Raw genomic sequence first — 17118 nt, 5'->3', positions numbered from 1 at the left:
TTAATGGTACTCATGCTGAAAGTTTAGGGTTACAGTGTCATGATATCTGCAGCTTGCTTATCAAAAAACAAAATAAATTGGGGCACCTGGGTGGTTCAGTCAATTAAGCAGCCAACTCTTGATTTGGGCTCAGGTCATGATCTCAGGGTGGTGGGTTCCAGCCCTGCAACCAGCTGTGCACTCAGCGGGGAGTCACCTTGAGGATTCTCTCCCTCTCACCCTGCCCCTCCTCCTGTGTGCCCTCTCTCTCTAAAATAAATAAGTCTTTAAAAAAGTAAAAAAAAAAAAATTCTCTCTCTCCCTCTTCCTTTGCCCCTCCCCCCTCTCCTTCCCTCTCTAAAAAATAAATTAGGGCGCCTGGGTGGCTCAGTCTGTTAAGCGTCTGCCTTGGGCTCAGGTCATGATCCTGGGGGGCTCGCTGCTCAGCGGGGAGTCCGCCTCACCCTCTCCTTTTACCCCTCCCCCTCCCGCTGCTCTTGCACACGTGCTCTCGTTCTCTCTCTCAAATAAAAATTTTAAAAATTTTTTTTTAAATTAAAGAAAATGAATTGAGGCATCTGTGAATGGGCAAATAGGCAGATGAACAGACTAGGTAATAAAGCAATCAGTAAAATGTTAATAATGGAATCTAGGTAGTGAGTGTAGGAGTGTTCACTGGGCAATTAGAATTTTTCTGTATGTTTGAAATTTTCCACAATAAAATGTTAGGGGAAAACCCCAGCTTTAATATTAACTCACCCATCACGTCCCCTCTCCACAGCCAGCCTCAGAATTCAGGAGGCAGGCTATTTCCAGAATGTTTTGAAGCAGAAGAAAACAAACTCATTTCAGTCCATCCTGAAAACTATCACTGTCTGAATGGTGAATGGCTTGTGACATCAACTGAACATTATTTTTCATTATTTCCCTGCTCAGAGCACCCAGATGACATACTGCCTTAGGCTTCAGGCCCACAGTTTCAAGGCCTATTCAAAGTGTGTTATGAACACCAGGCAGGGACATTTCAAGGGCAAAGGATTCAGGAGGCTTGTTGCCTCTTCATAATCAGGCTCTTCAGTAAGTTCCTGGGTGCAGAGCCCTTTTTACGAAGTGAGTACCAAGACAATAAAAAGCAATGTTTTGGTTTATATTTACAACTGTGAAAGGCTTTCAATCCAAAATGGAACCAGAGGGGGGCGCCTGGCTGGCTCAATTGGTAGAGTATGCGACTCTTGATCTCCAGGTCGTGAGTTTGAGGCCCATGTTAGGGGTAGAGTTTACTTAATAAAATAAATAAAATAAAATGGAACTGGAGTATATGCAATGGAGAATCTCACACATGCATCCTCAAAAGAACAGAACTTAAGAACTGAAGATGATTTCCTGTAAATGCCTGATTTATAGAAGACGAAGACATCTCCTGACCAACGAACATGCACTAAGAATCTCTTCCCATCCTCAAGCCAATGAACTTAACTGCTTGGACTCTGGATGGACTTTCTCCACCCCACCAGAAGCCCTCAATGGATTCACCTGTAGCTTGCTACAGCATCTGTTTCCTGAATGGCATTCCTTTGCTATTCACCAAAAATTCCATTTCTGGTCATTTGAACCTGCCTCAGTTTACCTCTTTATTGAGGTTAACACAATTTACTTAGGTAAGGAAGCCACAATTAGAAAATGAAGGGCTTGGAGAGTAGGAATTGTAGGGGGCGGTTTGACCACTGGAGTTTAATTCTGGCATATTAATACCATAGAATATTATGTTCCTGTTAAAAGAATGACCTTTATACAAATATAATAGCATAGACAGATCTCCAAGAAGTACTGTTGAATGAACCCTGTACAGTTTAATACCATTTGTATTAAAAACAGGCACACTGACCGGTAAGCCCAGTTTTGTATATGTTCAATGAGTGCATGTAAAAATGCAAAAGCAAGAGCAATGTTCAGAGAAATAGATAGCAAACTCTTAAGTGTATTTATCTTTCACTGGGCATCCTTGAGAATGAAACATTTTTCTTGGGATGCCTGGGTGGCTCAGTCAGTTAAGTGTCTGCGTTCGGCTCAGGTCATGGTCCCAGGGTCCTGGGATTGAGCCCCGCATGGGGCTCCCTGCTTCTCCCTCTCCCTCTGCCTGCCACTCCCCCTGCTTGTGCTCTCTCTTTCTCTTCCTCAATCTCTTGCTCTTAAATAAATACAATCTTTAAAAAAATAAAATAAATAAATAAAAATAAAACAGATTTTTCTCATTTTTATATCCCTAGTTCCTCACTCAAAGTCTTAGTAAGTACTAGTAGTCATTCCTACCTATAAATTCTATGTTCCATCTGTTCATATTTCTCTCCACGGCTATCATCTCTTGCCCAGACTACTAATAACAACTTCCTAACTGGTCTTTCTGCTTTTACCCTGGCTCTATCACAATCCCCTCATCAAAGGACAGAGTTTTAAAATTCTAAGTACAAACCTGATCCCACAGTTCCCTGCTTGAAACCCTTTAACGGCTTCTCACAACATTTAAAATACAGTCTCAGGGATGCCTGCGTGGCTCAATTAGTTAAATGTCTGCCTTGGGCTCAGGTCATGGTCCCAGAGTCCTGGGATCAAGCCCCTGCATCTGGCTCCCTGCTCGGGGAGCTTGTTCTCTGCTTGTTCTCTTTCTCTCTCTCTCTCTCTCTCTCTCCCTCTGAAAAATAAATAAAATCTTTAAAAAATAAAATAAAATAAAATACAGCCTCAACTCCATCATCTGCTTGGCAAAGTCCAACCTCTCCTAGCTCTTTCTCCAGTGAGTGGCAAGCTCCACCCAAGCTCAGGAAGCTCTTTCCTGCCAAGGCCTTCCCATTGGCTATACTGCCTGACGCCCTCCGACAGCATGGCTGCCCCCACACCCCCAACCCACCCCCATACCCGGTGCATCTAGTACCCCTTGCTCAGACATGCCTTCTCATCTAAGAAGGGCAAGTTTTGTGACCATCTATTGTTACTGCAACCCCCAGCACCTTTTTGCCATATTCTTTCCTACCAAGCCAACACAGCTTCTGTAAAGCACCAACAAGCCTGAAGCCACAGGGAGATTGAAACTGTCCCCACGGAGGGCCCAGACTCCAAGGGCTGAGTCTGGATCAGGTGGTGTCCAAGCAGGTTTGCCCCAGCGTGGCGTCCTTTCTGGCACAGCCACCTGTGTTTAGAGATAGCAGCTTGATGATGACTGTAAAATAAAGACATGCCTTAGTGTGAAGCTCCTTGAGCCAACGTCCCCCTGGAAAAAGTGGCTGTAATGACTGGACATTTGTTTTAATAACCTCTAAAATAAATTTTTTCTTTCCAAGGAAAAATTACTGAAAAACAATTATAAAATGATTCCTAGAGTTCAGAGACATAAATTATTTTTCCCTAGTTTTCAAGCGTTTACGCAATTAAATCATTTCTTTTTTTTTTTTTTAACTTTATTTATTTGAAAGACACAGCGAGAGAGGGAACACAAGCAGGGGGAGTGGGAGAGGGAAGAGCAGGCTTCCCACGGAGCAGGGAGCTGGATGCAGGGGCTCGATCCCAGGACTCTAGGACATGACCTGAGCCAAAGGCAGACACTTACCGGCTGAGCCACCAGGTGCCCCTTAAATCCTCATTTCTACAATGAGTCTTAGACGTGCCCCAAATACCATTAGTGCCATCTTATTCATTTTTATTTTTAATTGTTTGTTTTCTTTTTTTATTTTTAATTGTTCTTAATAACAACTTTCCATATTTAATATGAATAGGCCTAAATGTGTTTGGCCGAGCACTGCCCTTGTAAAAAGAGGTTTTTCCCCATTGTCACTGTTTTTTGTCTTAAATTCTAACACGTTTGTCAGCCTACCTACCATTTACAATAAAGGTACAAAGCAAGTAAAAGAAATGAAGACTTCTTTCTTCTGAATTCAGGCTAAGTGGCTGACTGCTTTTTTATGGCAATATGTGAGTATCTATCTCTTTGAATAACTCGAAAATTATATCTAAAAAATCAAATTTGGGGGATACCCAACTGGCTCAGTCAGTTGAGCATGCAACTCTTGATCTCAGCGTTGTGAGTTTGAGCCCTACGGTTGAGGCTACTTAAAAAAAAAATCAAATTTTCAAAGAACCAAACTTTGGTATCACCTAAGTTTTCTGTAACAATTTTCTGTATCTGAATAGAAGTATCCCCCCACTTTCAGAAAGTTCACATTCCAACCTTTCACTTTTATGAAAGACCTCAGTTAGTATGGTAATGGGCTTTATTTGTAAAAGCAAAAAGTCTCTTCAGATTTCTTTCAGTTGGTGAAAACAGTTGCTGGGATATTTAATTCTATTTTTTTTAGTAGACATTTTTTTAAAGATATAACATCTATTAAGTGCCCTAATTGTAATGGTCCCACTCAATGAATTTTTATATGTGCATATACTTGGCCACTCATTATCCAGATTGAGATACAGAACATTCCCAACACCCAAGAAGCCTCCCTTTTGCCCCTTTCTAGTTAGTCAGTACCCTCAGGCAATCATTATTCTGGCTTTATCATCATAGATTAGTCTTGCCTGTTCTTGAATTTCATATAACTATAATCATATAGCATGGACTCTGGTTGTGAGTCTCCTTTTTGAATACAGTTATATTTATGACCCCATCATGTTGTTCCATGAAGCCATATGTCCCTTCTTTTTACTGTTGCATAGTATTCCATTATATGACTATACCATAGCTTATCCATTCTCCTATTGATGAGCATGTCCAATTCTTTACTACTATAAATAAAGTTGCTATGAATATTCTTTTGTTTGTTTGTTTGTTTGTTTGTTTTTAAAGATTTCATTTATTCATTTTAGAGAGAGAGAGGAGCAGGAGAGGGGCGGAGGGAAAGGGAGAAAAAATCTGAAGCAGACTCTGCATTGAGCACAGAGCCCAACATGGGGCTCAAATCCCACAACGATGGGATCATGACCTGAGCTGAAACCAAGAGTCAGACGTTCAACCAACTGAGCCACCCAGGTGCCCCTGAATATTCTTATAATGCTTTTTTGTGCTCATATATGCTCATTTCTCCTATACCTAGGAGTACGGTTGTGGCATCATAGGGATAGTGTACATTGAGCTTTAATAGATGCTGCCAGTTTTCCAAAGTGGCTGTACCAATTTATGCTCCCATGTGCAGTGTTGCACATCCTCATCAAACTTTGGTATCATCAGTGTCTTTCATTTTCACCATTTGGTGGTTGTAAAATGTTATCTCCTTGTGGGTTTTTTTTTATAATTAACATATAATGTATTATTTGTTTCAGTCCTTGTGGTTTTAATTAGCACTTTCAACATGCATAATAATGTTGAGCACATTTTCATTTGCTTACTGGCATTTTGGATTTCCTCTTTTATGAAATAAATGCCTGTTCAAGTCTTTTACCCACTTTAAAATTAGTTTGTCTTTTTTTATTTTTTAGCAGATTTTTAACGTATATTTCCAATTTGAAACCTTCGATGGATATATATGTTGCAAATCTCTTCTCTTAGTCTGAGGCTTGATCTTTCACTCTCTTAATAGTATCCTTGATGGGGCGCCTGGGTGGCTCGGTTGATTAAGCGATTGCCTTCAGCTCAGGTCATGATCCTGGAGTCCCGGGTTCGAGTCCCACATCGGGCTCCCTGCTCAGTGGGGAGTCTGCTTCTCCCTCTGACCCTCTTCCCTCTCATGCTCTCTATCTCTCATTCTCTCTCTCTCAAATAAATAAATAAAATCTTTTAAAAAAAATAGTATCCTTGATGAAGAGATACTCTTATTATATTGGTCTGATTTATTAATATTTTCTTCTACGTTTAGTGCTTTTGTGTTCCATGTAAAAATTATTTGCCTAACCCAGTTCCCTTCTTCTTCTAAGTGTTCTTTGAGTTTTATTGAGAGAGAGAGAGAGAGAGCACAAGCAGGAGGGAACGGCAGGCAGGCGAAGCAGACCACAGCCACAGACTCTCTGTGGGTTCACAGCTCTCACATAGAGCCGCCTCCTTGCCCTCGCGACAGGACAACCACCCTGTCCCCCATCCCTCCACCGGGGACTTCATGGTCCCCCACGTGGGCTTCAGTGTTCTCAAGGGGACATCCGTCTACGAAAAGCGGTCCCGATTCCCTGCGGAGCAAGGTGGGACTTGATACCAGGACCCTGGGATCATGACCTGAGCAGAAGGCAGCCACTTAACCAAATGAGCCACCCAGGCATACCAAGTTTTACTGTTCCTATCTTTCACATTTAAGTCCTGTTGCATCTCTATCAGTTGCTGACTATAGTGTGAGGCAGTGGGCAACGTCTTATTAAAATTTTCTCTTTGTATACCATTTTTAAACTATCATTGTTAAATGTTTGTACCAGGAGTGCCTTACAGCATGACCTTATAGGTCCATCTTTACAGCAGGTTCACTGTAGTGCTTTTGAAGAACAGTCAGGCACCCCATTAAAGTTTGCATGTTTTCTAATTAGTTTTTAAAACAGCATTGCCCTTGGTCTCAGGCAAGAGGAGTGTCTACTCTGGGACCCATAGTTTATAGCATCTCTCATATCATAAACACTCACAAGCAGAGGCGGGGAGGGGAATCTCTGTCACTTGTCAGTTGGTATGAGCTCTAGACAGGACAACCCTGTAAACCTAAACATTCATCTTTTACCTAACCGTATTATGCCCTAAGGAGACACACTTCCTTGCCTTTCTTGTCCTAGATTCTCAAAACAGAAGGTGTCTGGATCAGAATATTGAGAAGTTTTGAGTGTGAGAGAGCACAGTATGGAAGTGCAGGAAGGATCTGAGTGGCAGGAATGCTTAGGTAAGAGAAAAGACAAATTAACTTGTCAAATCCTCCTTCTTAGTATGAATGCAAAAGACTCCTGCATACAAAGTATTGTTTCCCAGAGTGCCAAGCAGCCGCTGTCTTGCTTCTCTTTGTGCTCCAATTCATGCCTCTGAAGATCTTCATAAATTAGCACAAGTATTCAGTAACGTTGCAGTGTCTGAGGAACATTTTGTAATATTAGACAATTTTTTACCCTTAAATGTGTATGTATATAGATCTAAACATTACATATGGGAAGCATGACAGATTTTTTTTCATTGGCAAATAGGTGAACATTAAATGCAAACACTGTGAACAGTTTTATAAAATTATTAAAGACAACTGAACTTTCTAAAAAGCTAATAAAACATGCAGCTTATTTTAATACCTTTGACTAGAAATTTGATAGTGATTAACTAATTTCATTTTGCTTTTTAGTTTTGATAGGTCATTTTGAATATTTTAGAAGAAAGATAGCATTTCTTAAAATGTGAAAAATAATTTTAATTTCTTTTTTTACATTTACAGTCATTTACAATTTTGGGAAAAAATGCATTCAAAGTTTGTACACTTTACCTACAATTACATTTTGACTGTGTACATGTACTACTTTGAAATAAAAAATAGAGAAGAAGAGGGGTACCCGAGTGGCTCAGTCGGTTAAGCAGCCGACACACTTGATTTCAGGTCAAATCATGATCTCAGAGTCCTGAGATCAAGCGCCATGTCAGGCTCCATGCTCAGCGGGGAGTCTGCTTGAGAATTACTCTCCTTCTCCCTCTTCTCCTCCCCCTCCCCCCACACTCTCTTCTCTTAAATAAATAAATCTTTAAAAAATAAACTTAAGTTAAAAAGAAGAAAAAAGGAAGTCCACAAAAAATAAAAATAATTTGTCTGACAAATGGTGAGTATTCAATAATTAGGGACCCCCTTCCGCCACCCCATCTTCCTTCCTCTTGCTTTTAACTTGATGTCAGATTAAAATTAATTTCCCTCTCTCCTTTCTCCCCCTCTATCTTCCAAATACAAACATACACACCCTGTCAGGAATTTGGTTGCCTTATGGAAACAAATCTAGAATTTGGGAGAAAATAGCAGAATTGAGAGGAGACTTTAGAGGAATCTAGCTGTGGCCAAACAGAAAAATTAGATAAAAGTTCAATCATTTAAGATGACCAGTATTTTTTAGTAGAATTCTGACATATAGCCTATGTCAGGCATTTCTTTGGCCCAGTGAGAAGTCAGGGGCATCTCAGAAACGTGGGAGTCACAACAGGGAATTTAACTGACTCTTACCAGCAGTTTCGATTTACGGGTCGGGCTGTCAGCCCTCGGCAAAACAAAATGAAAGTTTCAGGAAGTTAGACTACTGGCCACTTCAGCACAGCAGAAACACACTTGGAATTTTTTTTTTAAGATTTATTTATTTATTTATTTGAGAGAGAGTGGGGGGGGGTTGCAGAGGGAGAGAATCTCAAGCAGAATCCCCGCTGAGCGAGGAGCCCGACTAGACTCAGGGCTAGATCCTAGGACCCTGAGATCATGACCTGAGCTGAAATCAAGAGTCAGCTGCTTAACCAACTGAGCCACCCAGGCGCCCCCACACCTGGAATGTTTTAACAGCTGGAATCCAATTTTTGGCAATTCATGAGAAATTAAAATTTGTTCTAGCACTTAACAATAATAAAATAAGAATAGCTGACAGTTTGGGGGTACTTACTATATCCTTGGCACTATGCTAAGCCCTTTTTGCAAAACATCCTATCTAATCCTTTCCAGGATGTTCAAGTTATTATCCCCATTGTAAGGATGAGGAACTTGAGCCTCAGAGAAGCTAAATAATTGGCGCGAGAGTCTCTCCTGCTCTTAACCACGTTAACTTTCAGCCGGCAACAAGCGCAGCTACCATTTACTGGGAACTAAAGGCCTAAACATGTGTTATAACTAACTTAATCTTCGTAACAACCCTAATGGAGAGCACTTAGGAGTCGTGCTTATAGATGAAGACCCTTCAGCTGCAGCATCTAAAAATTACATGTAAGAGAGACAATAATCCTAACAGCCACAGGGCTTCTCCCCCACCTCCTGATCTGAAAGCAGGAAGGAAAGTAGGCTTTCTTCTTTCAACCTGCTGAGAATCCTGTGTTCTGTGCAGAAGAGGTATTTTTCATTCTAGATTAGCACTCACTATTCAATAGAACTTTCTGTGATAATGGAAATGTTCTACATTGGCACAGTCCAATATGGTAGCTACTGACCATGTGTGACCATTGACATGTGAAATGTAGCTGGTGGGATAGATGAACTTTTAATCTGATTAACTGATGAAATTTTAATTTTATTTAATTTTAACTAATTTAATTATTTCTTTTATTTTAAGTAGGCTCCACACCCAACATAGGACTTGAACCCTTGACCCCAAGACTAAGAGTCCCATGCTCTACCAACTGAGCCAGCCAGGTGCCCCTTAATTAGCTTAAATTTAAACAGCACACATGGCTAGTGGGTAAGACTGCTTGGTGGCCAAGTTCCCAGCAGCAGAGTCTAAGAGCTTCTGAGATTACATTCTCCTTTTTCTTAGTCCTACTATTAGCCAGCTTCTGGGAAGTGTATCTTCAGACTAAGGCACAGATAAGAATTGAGAAAGAGGGAAAATAATGAGGAGCTTTTTTACTCCCTTTATTAAAACTGAATACTTAAGTGCTCATTTATTTTATTGTTCATTTATTTGACAAATATTTGTGGAACTCTCCTTACATGGCAGATATACCCACTATAAGTCTATGCATTGGCTCTGAGGTTAAAATGGCAAGCGAGACAGAAAGGGAGAGACAGACATTAATTAAATAATCACACAGAGACATCATTAGAAACTCAAATAAAGGAATCATATAAGGAGTTGGGAAGGTGTATGACAAGGATAGAGTATCGATTTTTTTAAAAAAGATTTTATTTATTTATTTGTCAGAGAGAATGAGAGAGCACAAGCAGGGAGAGCAATGGAGGGAGAGGGAGAAGCTCGATCCCAGGACCCTGGGATCATGACCTGAGCCAAAAGCAGACACTTAACCGACTGAGCCACCCAGTCACCCCAGATGGAGAATTGATTTGAGGCCTCTGGAAACCCCTTTCTGATGATGCTGAAGTTCAGCTTGCAGAACGAACGTTTTAGCTGAGAAATGAAGAATAAGCTAGAATTAGGGACCAGTGGTGGGAAAAGCATTCCAGGTGGAGGGAATAGCATGTATAGGCCTGAGGTGGGCAGAGTGTGGACATGTTTGTGGAACTTCAAAGAAAAGGAAAATGGGGAGAGATGAGGCTGAAGAGCAGGCTCTAGAGAGCGTCGCCTGCCGTATCAGGGCTTTTGACCTTTATCCTAGAAGCAGGGACAAGCTCCTGAAAGGTTTCAAGCCGAGGAGTGACATGATTAGAAACCAAACTTAAAAAACAAAACCAAACAACAACAACAAAAAACTTGGCTTTTAACAAGGGCTTCATTGTTCCCTGTTCCTTCCTTCCTTCCTCCTCCGGCAGCCAGGCAGGTGACTTCCCCAGACACAGGGCTGCAGCTGGCTCCAGAGGCAGATCCTCAGAACAGACTGGAAGTGCTTGGTCCTGGGCCCAGAGGATGAATGGAGCTAAGCTGTGTTCTTTCCTCTAATGCTCTGTGTGTTCTCTCTGTGCGTTTCTACCATTAAATAAATACTGGGGTATTTATAAAAACTTTAGCAAACCACCCACTCCGTTTTCTCTGCTGCAGGCCCACAAGCCCTCAAACAGTAACAAGCTGTACCAGAATCTCCATGATATCCAAAGAGACAGCTCCTAAAAGACTACTAAATATAACTCTCTTCCATACAGGCTGGTGCCTGCTGCCTCGACTTTTACAAGCATAGTTGTGGAATATCTAGGAAACTTGAATTTGACAGACAGGTTTAAGCCGAATGAGGGCAGCCCACTAGAGAGCTTGGCTTTCGGTATTTTCTAGTCTGTTCTTTCTGTTGAGCCACACACAGCTGATGGACCTTCAGTTGGGAGGATGACAAACCAAAGAATTGACTCCAGTGGGAAAAAGGCAAGTAAGAGTGAGTCTGAGACAAAAGACTTGGGAATGGGGCGCCTGGGTGGCTCAGTCGTTGAGTGTCTGCCTTCAGCTCAGGTCATGATCCCAGGGTCCTGGGATCAAGTCCCGCATCGGGCTCCCTGCTCGGCAGGAAGCCTGCTTCTCCCTCTCCCACTCCCCCTGCTTGTGTTCCCTCTCTCAATGTCTCTCTCTCTCTCTGTGGAAAAATAAATAAAATCTTAAAAAAAAAAAAAAAAGCCTTGGGAATGTATTTGAACGTCAAAAGTTTCAAACCAGAATCCAACTTCCTTAAGCAACATGAATCACTGATGGTCTGCTTCTTCCAAAGTGAATTGACTTTACCTCTGTCTCTGGCATGATAGAAAAGTCACCCGTTTTGCTGGTCAACACACTTGAGCTTAATTGTCAACTCTGCCACTTACCCCAAGCAAGCTAACTCACCTTCCAGAGCTTAGTGTCTTTTTGCCTGTAAAATGGGTTAATAGTGTCTGTTTGCAGCATCGTATGGATGTAAGACAATGTGGATGAAATGATTAGAAATAGTCCCTGCACTGACGTTGTTATCCAGTACTGCACCTATATATCTGTCTTCCTCATGACATTGACCTCCTCAAGAAAAGACACCTGCCATTGGCCTTTCTGTCTGGTGCCTACTCCTGTAGGTGTTCAGTACGTAAAATGAATAATTGATATAGCCATCTTATAGGAAAAGAATTCTCCTGTGAGGTCAGCCTTCCCAAGAGAGTCTATCTTCTAATTTCCTACCACCTTTTTATTTGCTTTAGACGTAAATTAGGAAAACAAAATTGTTGGAGACATTTCCAGAAAGATATTTTCCTAGAATGTTTCTACTTATACACACATATTATTTAATTAGTAAACTTATTTTTGAGCATTTTTAGGATTACAGAAAAATTGAGCAGAAAGTACAGATTTCCCATATGCACCCTAACGCCCTTCGTCCCTCCATATTAACATCTTGCATTAACGTGATGCATTTGCTAGAATTGGTAAGCCAATATTGATACATTATTATGAACTAAACCCATAGTTTACATTTAAATTCATTCTTTGTATTATACATTCTGTAAGTTTTGACAAATGTATAATAACTTGTATCCACTATTACATTATCATTCAGAAGAGTTTTACTGCTCTAAAAATCCCCTGTGCTCCACCCACTCATTCCTCTCTCCTCCCAACTCCTGGCAACCATTGATCCTTTTATTATCCCCATAGTTCTGCCTTTTCTAGAGTGTCATGTAGCTAGAGTCATAGGATATGTAGCCTTTTTAGATTGGCTTCTTTCCCTTAGTGATATGCATTAAAGATTCATCCATATCTTTTCCTGGCCTGATAGCTCATTTCTTTTCATCACTGAATTCTATTCCAGTGTATGGATGTACCACAGTTTATTTATCCATTCACCCAGTGAAGGACATCTTGGCGGCTTCCAAGTTTTGTCAATTACGGATGAAGTTGCAGTAAACATTCACGTGCAGGTTTTGTGTGGATGTTAAGTTTTCAACTCATTTGGGTAAATACCTAGGAGTGTAATTGCTCTATTGTAGAGTAAACGTATGGTTAGTTTTTTTGTTTGTTTTGTTTTGTTTTAGTTTTGCAAGAAACTGCCAAACTGTCTTCCAAAGTGACTGTATCATTTTAAATTCCCACGGGCAAGATACGAGAGTTCCTGCTGTTCATCACCTTCTCTCTCAATTGGTGTCATCAGTGTTTTGGACTTTAGTCATTCTAATAGGTGTGTAGTGATAGTTCATTGTTTTCATTTGCGATTTTCTAATGACATACAATATTAAACATCATTTCCTATGCTTATTTGCCATCTGTATATTTTCTTTGGTGAAGGGTCTGTTCAGATCTTATGCCCATTTTTAAATCCAGTTGTTTGTTTTTTTATTGTGGGGTTTTAAGGGTTCTTTGCATCTTTTGATATCAGTCATTTGTCAAATACGTGTTTTACAAATATTTTCTCTCAAATTGTGGTTTGCCTTTCCATTCTCTTAGTGTATTTTGCAGAGCAGTTTTTAATTTCAATGAAGTTCAACTTATCAATTTTTCTCCCATGGATCGAGCTTTTCATATCTAAAAAGTCATTGCCAAACCCAAGGTTACTAGATTTTATCCTATGTTAATTTTAGGAGTTTTATAGTTTTCTGTTTTAAAAGGTTTTATTTATTTGAGAGAGTAGTTTTCTGTTTTAAATTTAGGTGTTTGAACCATTTTGAGTTAATTTTGTGAGAAGTGGTAGATCTGTGTCTAGATTCTTTTATTTTTATTTTTTTGCTTGAGGATGTCCAGTTGTTCCAGAACCATTTGTTCAAAAGATTATCCTTTCTCCATTGAATTGTCTTTGCTCCATTTTTAAAGATCAGTTGATTATATCTGTGTAGGTTCATGTCTGGGCTCTCTGTTCTGTTCCATCGATCTCGTTGTCTGTTCTTTCACCAATACCACATTGTCTTGATTTCTATAGCTTTAGACTAAGTCTTTTTTTTTTTTAAGATTTTATTTATTTTTTTGACAGAGACACAACCAGAGAGGGAAAACAAGCAGGGGGAGTGGGAGAGGGAGAAGCAGGCTTCCTGCCGAGCAGGGAGCCCGATGGGGGGCTCCATCCCAGGACCCTGGGATCATGCCCCGAGTCGAAGTCAGACGCTTAACGACTGAGCCACCCAGGCGCCCCTAGAGTAAGTCTTGATGTTGGATAGTGTCAGCCCTCCAACTTTGTCCTTCTCTTTCAATATTGGGTTGGCTACTTATATATTTAAAAGTAGGTTTATTATTTTCAGAAAAATTATGCATGCTTATTAAGAAAAAAATAAACAACCCAGAAAAGTAATTACATATGTGAAAAGTTTACTATTATGGAAGATAGGTGTCTAATCAATGAGAAAAAGGTTAACAACACAACTGGGGGGAAAAATATCTGAATCATCAGTTTCAGAGTAAAAGAAAGTTTAGTACCCTATAAATATTTGTAAAAATGTCAACTTTCTCTTAATTTAAAATGAAAAGAAAAACCAGTAAACTCCTATTTTTCTCTTTAATGCCCATTATTAATCAGGATAGAGGAAATAAAACTCAAAACTGGTATAAATTACTATAAAATGTATAGGTGGCTATTTGGCAAAATTTGGAATATGTGTTCCTTGTAGGAACAAATTTCTTTTCTTCATATGGTATCCCCAGACTAAAAACAGTGTCTGACACATAGTGTATCTTCAATAAAGAGTTGTTAAATAAATTTGAAAAATGCAAATGTACTTAGTCATTGAGAGAGGAATTTTACTACAAGGGATTTATCAAATGGGTATATGTACAGGATTTTTTTGTTGGAGCATTGTTTCTTGTTTTGTTTTGTTTTTTAAAGATTTTATTTGTTTATTTGAGAGAGAACACAGGAGTAGGGAGGAGGGGTGGGAGGGTGAAGAACAAGCAGACTCCCTGCTGAGCAGGGAGCCTGATGTGGGGCTCGATCCCAGGACCCTGGGATCATGACCTGAGCCGAAGGCAGACGCTTAAAGACTGAGCCACCCAGGTGCCCCCTGATTTATTTTTTAAAAATAAAAATGTATGGAAGTTTTTATGTAAAACTGTAAAAAAGGCATAGATTTATTTATTTGAAAATACCATAATTATTCAGGGGAAATGATACATTTTCATTAAAAAAATCTAAATAAAAAAGTAAAAAATCTCTTACAATAATAAAACATATTAGTTTGGTAAATATTTTTCTAGCTATTTCTTTATGCAGCTGTACAATTTTACAAAAATGAGTTTATCCTATTTATGCTGCTCTGTAGTCTGCTTTTTATCAAATGATATTCAGTGGATTTTTTTCTAAATAAATCAATTTGTTTTTATAGGCCTTATAGTATGCCAATGTATTTACAACTGGTTTAGTAAACTAATTACTTATTTTTAGGCACTATAAACAATGCTGCCTCATTCATTTTTAAAATGATGAATAGGCACAGAGTAACATTTTGAATCTGTATATAAAATATAATAGCAATACTAAGAAGAATAATGCATTCATTACCTAGCCAGACTTTCTGTGGTTTGGATATCCAACAAGCACCAGCTTGTGCACCAGGCATATGTGTTCATATTTATTGTAACTTTGATTATCATAGCAAAAAAAAATCCATCATTATAGGTAATCTATGTTAAAATGTTTTACATTTTTTATAGAATATAATAGAGCAGTTAAAAAGAATAGGGTAAGTCAATAGGTACCGACTTGAAAATCCCCACCCCACACTAGTAAATGACGGAAAGCATTTATAGAATAATATTGTGGTAATGTTACCAAGTTATTTTTTAAAAATACAGAAGAGTGTTTTAATGGAGTCTACAAGTGTATTCTCATCTAAAAATTCATCATACTGTACATTTAGAATTTGTGCCATTGACAGTAAGCAAATTAAACCTAAATTTAAAACTTTAAAAATACCCTTGTTGGGGGTAGAGTTTACTTAAAAAAATAGGTTGTGTCAGGTGGGGGGATGGGTTAGCCCAGTGATGGGTATTAAGGAGGGCACGTATTGAACGGAGCCCTGGGTTTTATAAGCAAACAATGAATCATGGAACACTACATCAAAAATTAATGATGTCATGTATGGTGAGTAAAATAACGTAATAAAATTAAATTAAAAAAATAGGTTGTGTCTATATTTTCATGTATAATGTAAATACATAGAAAGTGGTCTGGAGCGATATACACCTGATTTTTTGGCAGTAATTATTACCTCTAGAAAGGGAGACCTCTGCTCTTCCTCTACATACTTCTGTATTGTTTGAATATTTTAAAAGGAAAAGGCATTAATTGGGCATCTAATCAATCAATAAATATAAGCACATGTTTTTATTGAAGTCAATAAAATAAATAAATAAAATAATCAACTGATGACAAAATTAACAGACCACAAAGAGATTTTGGAAGAAAACAAGCTGCTGAGAACTTATGTAGAGACACACCCATACCCATCTTCTCCCTTGGGAAGGCTTTGAGGACCATGTTTTCTCCATTTTTGCCTCTCTGGAAAGATACCATTAAGTCACCAGAAGGGGGTGGTTTCCTACTATTCTAGTCCCTGCCCGCCCCAGTGGCTACATGTGGAGGTGAGACAGGAACAGCACACCTGTCCTGCAGGATGCCCGACCCCACCCCAGGGAGTGAGAGCCGAAAGGAGACTCAGTACTTGCTTAAAAAACATGCCTCATTCCTTCCCACATTTGTGGAGGTAGGGGGGTGAGGCAGCGGATGGAAATGAATATGCAGTGTGGGCATATGTAGTATGAATTACAAAGTAATTGAATAATAAGAAATTGAAAGGAAAACAATCAAATGCCATGTCCTACCAAACTGGGGAGGATTTGTTTGATGGCTCTGCACAATATTGGCACGGGGTGAGGGGGCAATGATGAGAAGTGAAGTTAGACAAATTAGCAGAGGCAAATGAGGCAGAGCTTTGTCAAACACATTAAGGAGCTTATCCCAGGAACCGGGAGCTTATCCCAAGCCAGTAAAAAGCCTTAGGCAGTTGGATCACCTCTGGCTACTCCCCGGAGAATGCATTGAGAAACAACCAGACTGGACGTGGGGAGAGCAGCTAGGAGGCCAGTGCAGTAATCCAGGCAAAATATTGTTGTACCCTGGAACATGTGAAAGCAGTGGAAAAGGAGACAAGTGCATGAGTAGAGGGATACTGAAGAAAGAGTTCTGACAGGTCTTGGTGATTGATTGTATACGTCCAGAAAAGGAGAACAGGGTGGTGGTGGTGTGGTGTCTGTATCATCTAGGGTTCAATCAGTAAAAGCTGAACCGTAGGACTCATGGAATAAGGAATTTGTTGTTGAAATTAGACCTTGCACAGTTTGTGGAAGCAAGTGAACATCTGGGAAGGGGAGTTAAATCCCCAACCAGTCAGTCTGAGAAGCTAAGGATGTCCAGCCACCGAAGTTGGACCTCAGAAGGGAGACTGATGGGGAAGTCTAGAAGAAGCATTTGCCTTTGTGGGTCTAAGGGCAGGCATCTGCTGATGGATCTTGGGCTGCTGTTTGTCAACAGGGCCTTCAGTCCAGAGAAAGAGCTGGAGGCAAAATAGAGGGAGCAAGGACAAGCTGGAACCTGCCAGGCACCTCTGCATCTACAGGTCATATCATTGAACCATGATGGCATTCAGATAGGGTGCC

The sequence above is a fragment of the Callorhinus ursinus genome, unplaced genomic scaffold (assembly GCF_003265705.2).
Source record: "Callorhinus ursinus isolate GAN/ISIS: 27379988/994484 unplaced genomic scaffold, GSC_fseal_2.0 scaffold1, whole genome shotgun sequence".
NCBI lineage: Eukaryota > Metazoa > Chordata > Mammalia > Carnivora > Otariidae > Callorhinus > Callorhinus ursinus.
This window is presented reverse-complemented; position numbering follows the sequence as displayed.